Here is an 18,759-nt window from a genome sequence, read left to right as displayed (position 1 = left end):
TCAGATTAATATATGTTCATTAGCCTGCAGATACACAGAAGTGTTTACACCTTGGAGAGCTGTTGCACTAGGTGGATTGACATGAATCATGGCTCCAACACGGCAGATGTCAAGTGAAACAAAGGACAGGATTATCAACCTTCTTCAAAACGGTAAATCATCACGCAATGCTGCAAAAGATCTTGATTGTTCACAGTCAGCAGTGTCTAAAATCTGGCCCAAGTAAAACCAACATGGGAAGGTTGTAATAGGCAAGCATACTGGTAGACCAAAGAAAACAACAAAGCATATAAAGACAGAAAACTTAAAGCAATGGGTTTTTAAAACAGAAAATGCACAGCAAAACAATTGAAGAACAATTAGGCGAAAACTTGAGTCCTTGACAGAACAATAAGAAAGTGCCTAACATAACATGACATAAACATAAAAATGTTCTAATGGTCTAAGGAAAACCAATTGTGGATTATGGATGACTGGATGAAAGTCATATTCAGTAATGAATCACAAATCTGCATTGGGCAAGGTGATGATGCTGGAACTTCTGTTTGTTGACGTTCCAATGAGATTTATGAAGACGACTGTCTGAAGAAAACATGCTCTTTTCCACAGTCATGACTATATTGGGCTGCCTGTCAAGTGATGGCATAATTGAAATGGCTCTCATTACATCTTCAATAAATGCACAAGTTTACACTGACATTTTGGACATGTTTCTTATTCCATCAATCAAAAAGATTTTTGGGAATGATGGTATAATTTTTCAAGATGATAATGCATCTTGCCATGAAGCAAAAACTGTAAAAACGTTCCTTGAAGAAAGATACATCTGGTCAATGTCATGGCCTGCAAATAGTTCGGATATTAATCCAATTGAAAATCTGTGATGGAAATTGAAGAAAATGGTCCATAACAAGACTCAACCTGCAAAGCTGATCTGACAACATCAATTAGAGAAAGTTGGATCAGGATTGTTGAAGAGTACTGTTTGTCCCTCGTTAAGTCCATGCCTCAGAGACTGCAAGCTATGATTCCATATTTTTCACTCAGAATTGAGCGATCCTATTATTTTTTTTACTTTGCTTGATCTAAAAATGTAACTGTTCCTGGCTGCCGCAATTCGTACTCTTGATTTATTTTAGTGTTTCTTAAAGCCAGAAAGTTGCCATGATTATTATGTTTTGTCATGACTGTTATCCTCTTTTTTTCTACAAAATTAAACAACTGAATGAACATCATCCAAGTCTGGTGATTCCATTATATACCAGGAGTCGTAATAAAAACAACATATTTTTAATAGTTCAAAGCCTTTATTCGTATTCTAAGGAGAAGAAAATGTAAAATGAATGGTTAATAAAATGACCAGGAAGAAAATGGAACCTCACATCAACAGTAAAAGGAGAAAAAATATACAATGTGAACTGGCGTTTGTCACCATCTAGCGGTGGCAACGAACAGTGCATTTTAGGTCGCCAGGTTTTTATTTATTTCCTCATGAAAATTAGTCACATATAATAAACCTAAAATGCACTATAACGTTCCTTAAACGTTTGAACGCACATGTTGTCCAACTTTTCAATGTTTCATTACTTTTTGGACAACTTTTCGCTAAATGGCAACATTCACATTATGCCTTGGCCAATGATATGACATGCATACTGTATTTCTGTGTCCAAGTGCATTGTTTTCATTTTAATAATGTAATCAATTAATGCCACATGTGTAACTGTATTCCTAAAAATCAGTTTAGTTAAATACGATTTCCCTGCCTTCAAATGATATAAAACATGTCATGTTTTGGCATCTCTAACTCCTAAAATGTCAGGTCTCACACCTGTCCACACAAATAGACAAACTATGATGATTTTTTTAAATATTACAATCGTAAAATAGTTTTGGCACCAGAGCATCTTACATAGAAGACTCTGATATCCCCTACAGAAAAACAATCTTTGGACAACAGTTCTGTCAGTCCAAAAAAGTCATTTCTGGAAGAGCTTCTAAACAAATATTAAATAATGTGCCACTTTCTGCACTTTTAAAAACATCCAAAATTATTTCTCATAAGTTCCCAGTCATGTCATCACTTTGACTAATTTTATTGTTTGTTTTTGTGTCCGTGCTACTAACATGTCATATTGTCCTATTTCTGTTTTGGGACTATTGATGTAAATTAGCAACTATGCATTAATTTGGCTCATTTACAGTCTGTAAATCAGATAGTTCACCAATGTAAAAACGTATACAATTTGTAGTTTGTTAGTAATAAACTTAATACAAACAGTGGCATATTTCATGCATCTTGAAAGCTTTCCGACAAATACAATTGTACAAAAAAGTAATTGTAAAGCTTTTACAATAGCTGAAAAACTTTCATCTAAGCAATTTGTATTTTGTCAAATGTCAGAGTGGTGAATAGTTTGATTTGATTTAAAATTGACATGTATAAAACATTTTAACAAAAGGACAAACTAATGCAGGCAGAAAGGAGCCTATTTCATTTGGAATTTTGTAGATTGAAAAAAAAAAACAGTAACTACAAGCCATGGCTATTCAAATGGAGGCCCGGGGGCCAAATCAGTATGACACCATACCCAAGTTCAGGTTAAAACTTTGGAAACAAACATTTTTGTAGCAAATTCCTAAAAAGACTTAAATGCTCCTGTTGTATAGAAGAACTTGGACCACTGTAAACACATTTGCTGATCCTTGCATTGACATTTTAACTTTGCTAGCAAACATAGAAAACTGGGATCCAATTTTGTGACCTGAGGCATTTCTCAAGGCACTCTTTTAAGCCTCTCCTTTTTGGCAATTAAACATTTTTTGTAATGTGATTTATATAATAAGGTGTTGCTGGTATTTGTTAACTTCAGATGCAGTCAGTAGGTATTTGTGCAACTTCTTTAGTTATAATAGTGATGTTTCTCAAGGTTCCGTTTTAGGTCCTCTCTTTTTCATCATTTGTGCTATTCAACTAGTGGCTGGCGAGTTCCGTTCAAAACACTTGTGGGAGACTCACGTTTTTGCAGAAGGTCCTTAAAAACACTAGAGCGCTGTCATAGAGATGATCTTTGATTAGCTTTTTTTTTCCTAGTCCTTTTCCGGGGTGTCACCACCTCCAAAGTTCCGATCATTACCTTATTAAATTTGATGTTCTGACTCATTGTCAACAACAACGATTGATAACCAATACTTTAGCAGCCGCAACATTAATGCTGTCACAACTACGGCTCTTGCTGGCCTACTGCCTTTGGTAATGGCACCATTCCCAAATTATGTGGGCTCTATTGATAACCTCACTAACAACTTCAACGATGCCCTGCACGACACCATTGATAGTATAGCACCGCTAAAGCTAAACAGGCCCCTAAAGGTGTACCCCCTGGTTAACAGAAGAAACCAGAGCTCTTAAACTGTCATGTAGAAAACTGGAACGCAAATGGCGTGCAACTAAACTTGAGGTTTTCCATCAAGCATGGAGTGATAGTTTAATAACTTATAAATACACGCTTACCTTAGTTAAAACTAATTACTAATCCAATCTCATCCGCTTCAATAAAAACAATCCTAAATATTTGTTCAGTATACGAGCATCGCTTACCCAACAAGGGACTCCTACCAGTAGCTCCACCCACTCGGCAGATGACTTTATGATATTATTTAATAAGAAAATTGTCTATCTGTGTTGGCCCTGCGATGAGGTGGCGACTTGTCCAGGGTGTACCCCGCCAACCACCCGAATGCAGCTGAGATAGGCTCCAGCACCCCTTGCGACCCCGAAAGGGACAAGCGGGAGAAAATGGATGGATGGATGGAAATCATTAGAAAGGAGATTAAAGATAACGCGTCCCAGCTACAACTGGGTTCTATTAACGCAGATACGAATGTATGGATATTGCCCTCCAAAATAATCTCTCTCTTTTTAAAGAAATAATATTAAAGGAACTCCTGCGACTTGTAAATGGGACAAAACAAACAACATGTTTACTTGACTTTACGCCTATATTTACTCACCTGCACTGGCTTCCTGTGCCTTTAAGATGCGACATTGAGGTTTTACTACTTACGTATAAAATACTAAACGGTCTAGCTCCATCCTATCTTGCTGATTGTATTGTATCATATGTCCCGGCCAGAAATCTGCGTTCAAAAAACTCCGGTTTATTAGTGATTCCCAGAGCCCCAAAAAAGTCTGCGGGCTTTAGAGCGTTTTCTCTTCCAGCTCCAGTACTCTGGAATGCCCCACCGGTAACAGTTAGAGATGCTACCTCAGTAGAAGCATTTAAGTCCTATATTAAAACTCATTTGTATACTCTAGCCTTTAAATAGACCCCTTTTTAGAACAGTTTATCTGCCGTCTCTCTTTTCCGCTCTGCCCCTCTCTCCTGCGTGGAGAGGTTATCAGGTGACCACGGATCAGCCTCCACGGAGGACGCGCTAGCTGTTCCAAGTTGGGACCCGGGGTGGACCATTCCTCTGTGCATCAGTTGGTGATGTCTCTGCGCTGCTGACTTGTCTCCATTCGAGATGATCCCTTGCTAGCCTCCCAATGGACTGGACTTTCACGTTATGAAGTACTCCTTATGCATCAGTCGGTGACGCCTCTGTGCCCTGACATGTCTACATGCAAGAGGATCCCCTGCTGGCCCCACTATGGACTGGACTCTCACATTATTAACCGTATCCACTCGGCATCCATCGCACCGGTCAACCAGGGGTGATCCCCACATCTGCGGCCCCTTCCATGGTTTCTCGTTGTTCCCATTGGGTTGAGTTTTTTTTCTTGCCCTGATGTGGGATCTGAGCCGAGGATGTCGTTGTGGCTTGTGCAGCCCTTTGAGACATTTGTGATTAAGGGCTATATACAGTAAGTAAACTTTGATTGATTGGTTGGTTGAGTGCTAGCAAAAGGCGTGTCGCCGCCTCCCTCAAATGGTGCATTAGCAGTCCCTGTAGCAGAATTTCAGAAAAAAATCCACATTCATGTCGTAGTCCATACTGTCGCGTTCCGGCCGGGTAAAGCACAGCGAGCCAGCTAGCAGAGCTGACTAGAAAATTCAGTAATTGTCCAGAGAGAAAAAAACACTCCAAATACCAAGAGATTCTCTTGGAAGACAAAAACAAAGTAACTTGTACTCTCTTAGCGGATGCGTGTGACTCTGTTTTTTCAATTCACCCCACCACAACGTCACCCTTTTACAGAGGTGTGGACTCGAGTCACATGACTTGGACTCGAGTCAGACTCGAGTCATGAATTTGATGACTTTAGACTCGACTTGACAAAATGTAAAAAGACTTGCAACTCGACTTAGACTTTAACATCAATGACTTGTGACTTCACTTGGACTTGAGCCTTTTGAATTGATATGACTTGACATGACTTGCTACTTTCCCCAAAACCCAAAGATGAAAAAGTTATTCGGGAGCGCTCCGTATTTTTCATTGTGTACTTGTCTATCAGCGTTGCGTGTGTCAGCTGGTGTGGTCTCAGTACAACAGCCAATCAAATTAGATCTACTTTGTTTTCATCACACAGCATTCATCCAATCAAATTGCAGGACAACCAACGAAGAAGACATGTCCAAACCACACGCCAGTGAACAAAAAATGATACCTAAAATAATTTTGTTTGGGTATAAAAATTACGAGGTGGTCAACACAAAACGGTTTGCAGTATGCAACACATGCGGTTCGAAAATGACTGATGGAGAGGCAACAACTTCCAACTTCGTCCGGCATTTGAAGTTGCACAAAGAACGGTAAGTTTTGAATGTAAGATAACGTTTATTGGCTAAGTAACGTGACTTTTATTTGCTGTGTAGTTAAATCAGTGAGGCTGTAAACTCACTGCTAACGTTATAACGTTATTGCAAACACGGGAATCTGTTGCAGTTCACTACCTTATTCATACTTTTTGTTCAGTGATTTTTTTTTAAGCAGGGTTACGTTAGTCAATATATCACACGTAACGTTAGACGGCGGTCAGCAGCACCGCGTATTTTAGCCACCTAAAAAAAGACAAAAATATTAAAATAAAGGTCAGTTAAAATGTATACTATATTATGAATATGTGTACCGTTTTAGCTAGCTTTCTGACATACTGTTGGTTGTTTACCTCAGCGGTCCCCAACCACCGGGCCGCGGCCCGGTACTGGTCCGTGGATCGATTGGTATCGGGCCGCACAAGAAATAATTTTTTTTTTTTCTTTTTTTAATTAAATCAACATAAAAAACACAAGATACACTTACAAGTAGTGCACCAACCCAAAACAACTCTCTCCCCCTTTTGTTCTGGGCATTGAACATGAAGACTCTTCCTTCACTGTTCCGAGTGGCCATGAGAGTCTTGGCAGTGCCTGCCTCCAGTGCTCCAGTGGAGCGAGTTTTCAGCCATGGTGGCATCATACTACGCCCCCATCGTGCACAAATGACTGACAGACTCTTGGCTAATTTGGTCTTTTGCAAATGCAATGCAGCATAGGGCCCTGACATATAAAAAGTACAACTTTTTTGTTATGTTCACATATATGTCATGTTTTTTCAATGTTAACACTTTTGTACAAATAAGTACATTTGCACTTTATTTTTCAATGTGTTTGTTCTGTAAAGGAATGAGTTAATGTTTAAAATGACTGGTTAGTAGTGCTATTATAAAGTGCAATGTCAGCACAATTTTCTTTCCTGCAATTTAAAATGCACTTGTTTTAATAAATAAATACAGCGTTTGAAAAGCATACACAATCTGTGTTAATATATTAGTCTGTTGTTAAAAGGACTTGAAAGGACTCGAAACTCAAAATGCAGGACTTAGGACTTGACTTGAGACTTTCCAGTCTTGACTTTGGACTTGACTCGGGGCTTGCCTGTCTTGACTCGGGACTTGACTCGGACTTGAGGGCAAAGACTTGAGACTTACTTGTGACTTGCAAAACAATGACTTGGTCCCACCTCTGCCCTTTTATAATCCCTTTGCCAAAACTCTGAGACATGACTAGTCACAAATATTCAAACTGTTCCAATTATATAAATAATACTTTTCGTCATCCTGTCAGCTTCTGTGGGTGTTGCAGGGGGCCACCGTCATTGACCTGCACTGGCAGCTCTGCTGGGTGCTGTCACTGCGATGCACCTGGTTGAAGTCTGCACCCGCCACTACTACACCGCCAGTCTACATCGAAATCTCAGCCTCAACATCATCAAGTTTAGTGCACTCTCAGACCTGAAATGCTCTTTAGGGCAACTGGTTGAAAACATTTTCCTACATGAGGATTTTTATGATTACCTCAAACATAAACTTTAATTCAAAAAATGTAATTTGTCCACGTGAGTGAATTCAAGGCACGTAGAACAGCAAATAGACAGTGTAAACTTTTAGCAGCTGTGAACGTGGACTGTAAAAATTTTAAAATGCACACAAATAATTAATAATTACACGTAAAGTAAAGCTAATGTTAAGAATGCTAAAATAATCACGAAAAAAAACATACTACCATAAGAAAGGAGGATGGAATAATAAATATGGTAACACTTTAGTATGGGGAGCATAGTCACCATTAATTAGTTGCTTATTAAAGTAACAAAGACTTAATTTAGAGTTATTTGGACACTCGGGGAATATATAAGGGTTAGGGTTACTAATTAGCAATAATTCTGAGGTTATTGAGGGAAGACTCTTAGTTAATGGCTTACTGATTGTATAATAAGGCCATGCAGAATAAGGCATTAATAAGTACTTAATAAAGACTAATTAAGAGCCAATATGTTACTAATTAGCATGTTAATAAACAACTAATTAATGGTGAATATGTGTTCCCCATACTAAAGTGTTACCATACATATAAATATACTAATATAATTTGATGAAGTACTAAAACAATTCTGGTGCAAAGAAATTTGGCACTATAGATCAGCATTCATCCATCCATTTTCTACCGCGTGCACCTCTCGGGGTCGCGGAGGGGCTGAAGTCTATCACAGCTGCACTCGGGTAGAAGGCAGCGTACACCCTGTACAAGTCTCCACCGACTCGCAGGTCAACACAAATAGACAGACAACCATTTGCATTTATATTCACACACTAGGGCCAATTTAGTGTTGAGTAGAGATCAGCATTAGGGTGCAAAATGGCAAAGGCAAATTTAAGAAATGACATTAGTGACATTTAGATGTGCAAAATAGATGCTGAGAGTTAAGGAGCAGCACAGCTTTAGGCAAAAACGTTGACCTCCTCATTTGAGTTTTGCAAGCTGGGCAGCGAAGCCAGCGTGGTGGCCATTCAAATTCGGGGAACATTTCCCGGGAGCTTGGCGGTAACTTCACTACTTTTTGAACGAGTAGCGATTCCTGTAGCTTAGCTATTTTTAGACCCATGTAGCGAGGTAGCTTGCATCAAAGCTGCAAGCTACAAAGAGAGAAAAAGGACTGCGAATCCAGGCCCAAAAAAATACAAGGAAAATACAATGACCTGGATGAATGAGAACGTTCATACATACGGAGAACATCCATGATGGTTGGTTGGTGTTCAAATGATGAGTCACAAATGGCTAAGGCTAGGGTGTAACATCACGGACTGGCCAATCAGAAGCAAGATAAGACGGGTCATTGAAACCAGGAAGCAAAATAATAACAGACACGCACTCATGTCACATGACGACAAGGGAGTCAGAGACAGAGGGACGTTTCAAGCTGACGACTCAAAAAAAAAAACGTACTTGAAAATGGCAGAAGGATTCTCTCCCACAGATTAGATTTTTCCTTTAGTGATGAAGATGACTTCCAGAAAACCCACAATAATGCGTGTCCTTTGCCAGATTTAGACAAATGTATGCATTTAGCGAAGAACAACGCCCAAAACCGTAGTTTTTAGTTGTTTAGTCTGTAAACCGAAATCATAACTGTTCTCTTCATCTAAGACGTTCAACACAAATTTAGGAACAGACATTACTGTGAGTTGAGCTCATGAAAAGTTTTACTGCACATAACCATTACCAACTGTTCCCAAACAACACACTGTCAGGGTGTGTAGGTGGTGAACACCAAGATGCAGAGATGGTGGCAGGCATTGAGCAGGAAAACATGATTTAATGTTCAAAATAAAGTAAAAACACAAACTAGGAACAGGCAAAATGGAAACAGGAACCAGAAAAACTGGAAATAGCAAACGGCTAACAGGATCTGGCTAACAGGAAAACAAGAAGCTAGGAGAAACCAACCGTAAATAGCTATAAGGAACAGCTTGCCGCTATGACGACAGCGACAAAGACAGGTAGACACTACAATAATCCAGCACTGACTGGAAGGGAAGGCAGGTTTAAATAGCAGCTGGCTGATTGACACCAGGTGTGGCCAGGTGCCAATCAGCCACAGCTGAGGGGACAGCACTCAGACAGACAAACAGGAAAGTGAACCAAAATAAGAGTGCTGACAGGAAATAAAACAAACACAGAGGAAAAACTCAAACTTGACCAAACTGTCAGGGACAAGCCTGACACACACAGGTCATTGATTTTTTTTATTTGTGAAGATATAGGTCGATGCTGGGTGTTTTTTTACTGTAGGCAGAGAAAATTAATAACATTATAGGAGTGGGCCAAAGAAAAAGCAAAGTAAAATAAATACACACAGTGGGGTGTAGGGACCCCAACAGCTAGTTATTGATTCAATTTGTACATTCTCAGTTATATAAATGCTGTTAAATGGGGGTATGTAGCTTAATGCATGTCATACCGGGGATAATATGAACAGTACAGGCCAAAAGTTTGGACACGCTTTCTCATTCAGTGCGTTTTCTTTATTTTCATGACTATTTACATTATAGATTGTCACTGAAGGCATCAAAACTATGAATGAACACATGTGGAGTTATGTACTTAACAAAAGGTGAAATAACTGAAAAAATGTTTTGTATTCTAGTTTCTTCAAAATAGCCAACCTTTGCGCTGCCTTCAGTGACAATCTACAATGTAAATAGTCATGAAAATAAAGAAAACGCATTGAATGAGGAGAATGTGTGTGCAAACTTTTGGCCTGTGCTGTATATATAACTTTGATGTCACAAGCTACTTTTGCTGTGAAGCTTGTAGTGTAGCTCGCTACAATTCTCTGGGGATAGCTCCCCCTGTAGTTACATTTAACCGACAGTAACTTTTAGCTTAGCTTACAACATTTTCTAAGTAGGTTGTGTAACGGGTACGTTAGCTAATATAGTAGACGTTCTCAATATTTGGGCTAATCAGAAGTCTAGATTACGACTCGGAGAGAGTAGGCCAGACACAATTAAATGCTTAAATTATAATGGTGTTATTTAAATATGTACAGTGCAACAAATAGTGGACATACATTGATAGGAATGGCCATTCAAAACAAAAGGAAAAAACAGCAAGGGTTCAGGTAATTCATAACAGGTAGTATCAAAAGTTCTTAAAAGGTCATATGAGACTGATCGCAGTCCATATGAGCATTCAGAGTTCATACAGCCACACGGTTTGGGGTTGTGGATATGGCAGTTTGTAGTGAGAGTTCAGTTTATGGGCAGGGTGTGTATGAGGTAGTGCAAAGGGCCGCAGAGCAATGAGGTGCGAGGCAAGGGGTTCGGCTATAAGCCGCCTACCGGCCCGACCAGAGCAGGTGGAGTTCAGGGGTTGAGAGGTGGAGATCCTTGGGCTCAGGCTCGAGGCCTATCTACAGCTCGCCATCCAAGACTTAGGGACCTGGCCAACTCGGCTTAATATCTAATCATCGATAGACTCTCTCGTCGCAACACGTCCCTGATGTTCGGCACCGGCTTCATATGTCCCCAGGCTTAGCCACCGCACCTGGCAGCCATCTCGGAATGCTGGATTTTATAGAGCGTGATTGGCTGCAGCGGGTCACGTGAGCGCGTGTGTTGAACTCGCGAGATTAAACGTGAAAACGGCGCAGGTAATATTAGGAGATGCCATGAGAGGAAATATGGCTTATTTCCCACCCGTGTTACAGTTGCCCAACACTGGGAGCAGAGCGTGTGAGGGCTAGCAACCTGCTAGCCTGCATGTAAGGTGATCACAAACAATCATAGAACCAATCAAGCTTGTAACTCAAAACACTAGTATTGCGCATTGAAATTATTTTTAATTAATTTAATCTGTGTTTGGCTTCGCACAAAACGGCACAATTGTAGCATGTAACATGTCTTTTAAAAATAAATGAAAATGTTTAGTAGTTTATGAAGTAGTGTGATAAAGTACAGCATTTAGCTGGGAGACAGTGAAGTGAAGTTGGTTTCATGTCGGTGGTTGGATATTTGCCTGCTCTGTGATGGTGCAGGGAGATTGCACTAGAAGTGCCACTCTGGACGTTGGCCGTTAAAATTTAGGAGAGCGGACTTTGACAGAATGTAAGCATTCAAGTCCCATCTTAAAACTCATTTGTATACACTAGCCCAGTGGTTCTTAACCTGGGTTCGATCGAACCCTAGGGGTTCGGTGAGTCGGCCTCAGGGGTTCGGCGGAGGTCAAAACACACCCGACTCATCGTGTAAATAAAAACTTCTCCCTATCGGCGTATTACGGAAACGGCAACAGCAGAAGTCAGACTGATTTGCAGGTGTGTAATTTGTTGTGAGTTGATGCACTGTGTTGGTTTTGGTGTTTGAACAAGGTGATGTTCATGCACGGTTCATTTTGTGCACCAGTAATAAAACATGGTAACACTTTAGTATGGGGAACATATTCACCATTAATTAGTTGCTTATTAACATGTAAATTAGTTACATATTGGCTCTTAACTAGTCATTATTAAGTACTTATTAATGCCTTATTCGGCATGGCATGAGGTTATTAGGTGACCACAGATGACGCGCCAGGGAGGGGGTGGGGATGGGTACCCACATCTGCGGTCCACTCCAAGGTTTCTCATTGTAGTCCATTGGGTTGAGTTTTTTCTTGCCCTGATGTGGGATCAGAACCGTGGATGTCGTTGTGGCTTGTGCAGCACTTTGAGACACTCGTGAGTTAGGGCTATATAAATAAACATTGATTGATTGATGTCCTTAAAGCTGTTTTGCCGTCAAACACACCATCAACACCTTCTCCATATTTCCATAAATACATTTCCACCATCTAGATATCATGTTATATAATCCTTGGCTGGCACAAAAGCTGGTTCCTTCTTCAGTACCTTACTGCACATACACACACATATAATGCCTACACATTCACATATAATCAAAAACATACGCATCTTTTTGATTACCGGTCTAATTCAATGAACATCACTTTCTCCATTCCAATGCTTAGAAAAACAAAGTTATGAAGAGCTTTAGCTATAAGCTAATGCTAGGAAGTAAGCCCAGATGTTTTGGCGCGGATCTTACAGGGTTCGTTCTGACATTGACTCTGCCAACTAGCGGTGGAGAAACTCGTAACTTAAATTTATAGTCACAATTTATAGCAGTATTTTTTAATTAAAGTCTTCTCACTAATGGAATGTGTTTTCTGGAACATTAGGCACATAAGACATCACACCAACACAAAAGTGTCAACGGGCAGTAAATTCACAAAAATGCAAATGTGACATTTTCATTTTAAGCAAGAAATGCAAATAGCTTGATTGCACCCTCTGTCCTAATTCAGTGTATTTTATAGAATGCTCACACTATTTAATTTCCTCTGAGGGAAATGGAATGCGTATGTCACTTTGTCTGTCATTTCACTTCCTAAACTTCAAAAATAATTTTCTTATGTATAATCTGAGACATATAAAATAAACAAAATAATCTACCAACAGAACAAGACAACTACACTTTCCAAAACACGGTGTTGTTCTGTTTTAAGAAGTATAGCTCTCAGACTTTTAGTGCAAGACTTAAATGAAAAAGAAAAAACAAGAACTAGGATTTCCCTCGCCCGGACACAGGTCACCGGGGCCCCCCCTCTCGAGTCAGGCCCAGAGGTGGGGCTCAATGGCGAGCGTCTGGTGGCCGGTCCTGTCCCAATGGGGAGGTGGAGAAGTTCCGGCTGGATCTAGTCGGACTCACTTCGACGCACAGCGAGGGCTACGGAACCAGTTCTCTCGAGAGGGGTTGGACTCTCTTCCACTCTGCTGTTGCAAGCAGTGAGAGGCAACGGGCCAGGGTGGCAATTCTTGTTGCACACCGGCTCAGAGCCTGTACAGTGGAGTTTAACCCAGTAGACGAGAGAGTAGCTTCCCTCCGCCTTCGGGTGGGGGGACGGTCCTGACTATTGTTTGTGCTATTGCACCAAACAGCCACTCAGAGTACCCGCCCTTTTTGGATTCCCACAAGGGATGGAGAGCTCCCTCAGGTGAGTTCCTTGTTCTGATGGGTGACTTCAACGCTTACATTGGCAACGACAGTGAAACCTGGAGAGGCGTGATTGGTATTGTGGCCTGCTCAATTTCTGTTTCATCTGACATCACATGGACAAAGATAAGACCTTCTGGAGGAAAGTTCTGTGGTCAGATGAAATAAAAATTGAGCTGTTTGGCCACAAAACCCAGCAATATGTTTGGAGGACAAAAGGTGAGGCCTTTAATCCCAAGAACACCAAGCCTACCATCAAACATGGTAGGCTTGGTGTATATATATATATATATATATAAATATTTAGGGGTTCATATTGATAATCTTCTCTGCTGGAAGACACATATTGACAAACTGTGCAATAGACTGCAACAGAGGCTATATTTTTTGCGAAGATTAAGATTGTACGGCGTAAGCAGCCACATCATGATGATTTTCTACCGTGCCATTGTAGAGAGCATCATTAGATACGGGATCACCTCATGTTTTGGCAACCTAACTGTTAAGCTAAAAAGCAAACTGGCCGGCATGCATAAAACGGCAATGAAAATCGTAGGGAGGAAAGAATATGAGCCTATACAGAGCATCTATGAGCAGGCAGTTAGGAAAAAAGCTAAGAAAATTATTTCCAACTCACAACACCCACTCTTCTTTGAATATGGAACCCTGCCATCAGGGAGAAGACTCCGGGTCCCACTATGCAAATCTAACCGCCTTAAATTATCATTTGTCCCAGCCTCCATTAAGCTGACCAACAATGTGCAATAGAATGTTAATACATAGGTTAGCACTTTTTTAGCACATAGCACTTTAGCACATAGCACTTTAGAACTAAGCACTTTAGCACACAGCACTTTATCCATGAGCTCTAGTGCAATGTACACTGGTACTTTATCTTTATCTCCATACTGTAGATTTTATGCCTACATCAAAGTGCCACCTATGTCTATCAAGCTCCATGTTCTGATGTTTAAATGTTAGTTGTCTGGTTGTGGTTGTGTCTGTGCTTGTGTTTTTGTTCTGCTGTTTTTGGGTATGTTAAGAAAGCAATGATGCACTGTGCCCAAGACAAATTTCCCCGCGGGGACAATAAAGTTGAACCTTGAACCTTGAACTTTGAACCTTGGTGGTAGTATTATGCTCTGGGCCTGTTTTGCTGCCAATGGAACTGGTGCTTTACAGAGAATAAATGGGACAATGAAAAAGGAGGATTACCTCCAAAATTTTCAGGACAACCTAAAATTATCAGCCCGGAGGTTGGGTCTTGGGCGCAGTTGGGTGTTCCAACAGGACAATGACCTCAAACACACGTCAAAAGGGGTAAAGGAATGGCTAAATCAGGCTAGAATTAAGGTTTTAGAATGGCCTTCCCAAAGTCCTGACTTAAACGTGTGGACAATGCTGAAGAAACAAGTCCATGTCAGAAAACCAATACATTTAGCTGAACTGCACCAATTTTGTCAAGAGAAGTGGTCAAAAATTCAACCAGAAGCTTGCCAGAAGCTCGTGGATGGCTACCAAAAGCGCCTTATTGCAGTGAAACTTGCCAAGGGACATGTAACCAAATATTAACATTGCTGTATGTATACTTTTGACCCAGCAGATTTGGTCACATGTTCAGTAGACCCATAATAAATTCATAAAAAAACCAAACTTCATGAATGTTTTTTTTTGTGACAAACAAGTATGTGCTCCAATCACTATATCACAAAAAAAGAAGAGTTGTAGAAATTATTGGTAACTCAAAGCATCCATCACATTATGTCCTTCACAAGTGTATGTAAACTTTTGACCACGACTGTATTTATAATATATACATATATATATATATATATATATATATATATATGTCTTAATAAGGTTATCCAAAAAAATAGTGCTCGATACCGTAGTAGAGCGCAATATATGTATGTGTGGGAAAAAAAATCACAAGACTATTTCATCTCTACAGGCCTGTTTCATGAGGGGGGGTACCCTCAATCGTCCGGAGATTTTAATGGGAGCATTCGCATACCATGGTTTATATAGGGCACAGAGTGGGTGGGTACAGGCTGGCCTAGGGGCGTGGTGATTGGCTCATGTGTTGCCTAGGAGGTGTTTCCGTCTATGGCGGCATGTTGTTACAATTTCGCTGCGCTTGTTGAGGGATGACAGGTCTGGACGGTAAATAATAAACAGTTTCTCTTTCAAGCATAGGTTGCATCTTTTATTACCACTATTGTAAGGTGTGCTGGATGCAAGAATTTGCCATGTTATTGAATATTCAACATTATTGTCTTTGAGGTCCCAAATGTGTTTGCTGAGTTCTGTGGTATTTCGCAGGTTTTTGTTCCTGGTTGGTAGCTGTTATTTCTCAGGTTGAAAGTGACGTCAAGGAAGTTGACGGTTTGCTTGTTGGCTTCAATCGTGATCCGTAGGCCGTTCTCTTTGATAATAAACCCAACTAAATCTGAAATAGGAAAAATCAGCAAAATAATCCTGGACAGAGTCAACACAAAAATCAAGGACAAAACACCACTCAACCAATGGAGAAATACAGCAGCAGTAATCAAATGGTTCAACAACATCCAAGACAAACAACAGCACAACTTTATCTCCTTTGATATCGAGGAATTTTACCCTTCCATCACGCAAGACCTACTGACTCAAGCACTAGACTTCGCCTCAGACTACGACTCAATCACAGGCAACGAAAGAAACATCATCATCCACGCAAAAAACTCCATTCTCATCCACAACAGTACACCATGGCAAAAAAAGAACAATGCAACATTTGACGTCACTATGGGAAGTTTTGACGGAGCAGAAACGTGTGAACTCGTTGGGAGTTTCCTCCTCTCCCAGCTCGCTAGCCTCAATCTGAACCTTGGTATTTACCGTGATGACGGACTGGCAGTGTGTCGCGCCTCACCAAGGAGCAGCGAGAATACCAAGAAGCGCATATGCCAAATTTTCAAAGAGAACGGCCTACGGATCACGATTGAAGCCAACAAGCAAACCGTCAACTTCCTTGACGTCACTTTCAACCTGAGAAATAACAGCTACCAACCATTCACGAAACCCAACACAACACTCCAATACGTGCACCATGACAGCAACCACCCACCCACCACCACGAAAAGAATACCTACCGGAATCAATAAAAGGCTATCGATGCTGTCATCTAGCAAAGTTGAATTTGACCAAGCAACCCCCCCGTACCAAAAAGCCCTTGATGAAAGCGGATACAATTTCACCCTCACCTATGAACCCACGCCAGGAAACCAGCCAAAAAAGAACAGAAAACGGAACGACATCATCTGGTACAACCCCCCATACAGCAAAAACGTCTCAACGAACATTGGACACAAATTCCTCAATCTGATTGACAAACACTTTCCCAAAGACAACATCCTAAGAAAAGTATTCAACAAGAACAACATTAAATTGAGCTACAGCTGCATGAACAATATACGACAAATCATCTCAAACCACAACAAAACAATTGCAAATGAGCCGTCGGCCCTCAGACAGAGTGACTCCAAAACCAACAAAGGATGTAATTGTCGAAAGAAACCTGATTGCCCCCTCAACGGGGGGTGCTTACAAACATCAGTTGTCTACCAATCTAAGGTAATACGCAAGGACATTAACACATCCGACACATATGTAGGATTAACCGAGGGAGAATTCAAAACCAGATGGAACAATCACAAGGCTTCTTTCAGGAACAAAAACCTGCGAAATACCACAGAACTCAGCAAACACATTTGGGACCTCAAAGACAATAATGTTGAATATTCAATAACATGGCAAATTCTTGCATCCAGCACACCTTACAATAGTGGTAATAAAAGATGCAACCTATGCTTGAAAGAGAAACTGTTTATTATTTACCGTCCAGACCTGTCATCCCTCAACAAGCGCAGCGAAATTGTAACAACATGCCGCCATAGACGGAAACACCTCCTAGGCAACACATGAGCCAATCACCACGCCCCTAGGCCAGCCTGTACCCACCCACTCTGTGCCCTATACAAACCATGGTATGCGAATGCTCCCATTAAAATCTCCTGACGATTGAGGGTACCCCCCCTCATGAAACAGGCCTGTAGAGATGAAATAGTCTTGTGATTTTTTTTCCCACACATACATATATATATATATATATATATATATATATATATATATATATATATATATATATATATATATATATATATATATATATATATATATATATATATATATATATATATATGTATAGCTCCTTAGTCTAAAAGTTTGGGGACACCTAGCTTAGAACTAAACTGCTTTTTTAAAAGGTTTAAAAGGTTATAGAGGGGAAAAATGTTCCATTTGCAAGGGAGTATGAGGATGGATTAAGCGACAGTGGAAAAGGTTATATGGTATAAAAGAAAGATTCTGACTTAATAAACCCATTCTGCTGTCAGTGTGTGTCGTAATGAAAGCAAAAGGCTGCTTCACACTGCTCCATAATGTAAGATGTCTACATGTTTCTACATCTTCTCCACCAGTATGTGAGAGAGAGTGCGTACCAAAGCCAGCTGCTGATGAGGATGTTTGTGCCTTATTGGGAAGACTGTGTTCCAGTCCAGCTCACTCAGGACACCGTAGGAGCTGTCATCATGCCTCACGCCTCACATCACTTACCTCCACTCTAATCTTTTTAAGGTGAGGATTCCTATTTTCTTGTATGAAACTGCATCAGCTAACCAGCGTCACACATGCTCTTTTTAGTCTCGAGAGGTGGATCGGTCGAACAAGACCGATGTCAAAGAAGCCAACACATATTTCTTCATTGAGTCCAGTGTCTCTTTCCTTATTAATGTGTTTGTGGTGACCGTCTTCACCGAGGCCTTCTACGCTCGCACAAGTATAGAAGTGGTGAGTTTATTATCCACATCATCTTTGGCTTTTTCTAGCTACGGTACATTGTTTCTTTCCAGTACAGTGTCTGCAACAGGAAGTCTTCACTGACACCCGTTTTCTCTGAACAATGACAGTCTAGAAGTGGACATCTACAAAAGGGTAGGTTTGTGCTTGGTAACATACAGTATTACCATTGGTTCAGTTCAACTCTTAACTCACAAATACCATTTTGTAGTATTCATAAAAGAGATATGTCATCATGCATAACACCTAATTGTGTTCTTAACGATAGCTGTCAAACTATTAGAATATCTAATCGCGATTAATCGTATTTTGGCTACAGTTGGTTGAAGTTTATTTCGAACATGATAGCATTTTAAACATGTTACATCACATGTTTTCTATTTCTCTTTACAACATGCTTGAAAAGGAGTAGGAAGAAACAGAGCATATTTAAAGGCCTACTGAAATGCGATTTTCTTATTTAAACGGGGATAGCAGGTCCATTCTATGTGTCATACTTGATCATTTCGCGATATTGCCATATTTTTGCTGAAAGGATTTAGTAGAGAACATCGACGATAAAG

This window comes from Nerophis lumbriciformis, linkage group LG01, assembly GCF_033978685.3.
Source record: "Nerophis lumbriciformis linkage group LG01, RoL_Nlum_v2.1, whole genome shotgun sequence".
Lineage (NCBI taxonomy): Eukaryota > Metazoa > Chordata > Actinopteri > Syngnathiformes > Syngnathidae > Nerophis > Nerophis lumbriciformis.
This window is presented reverse-complemented; position numbering follows the sequence as displayed.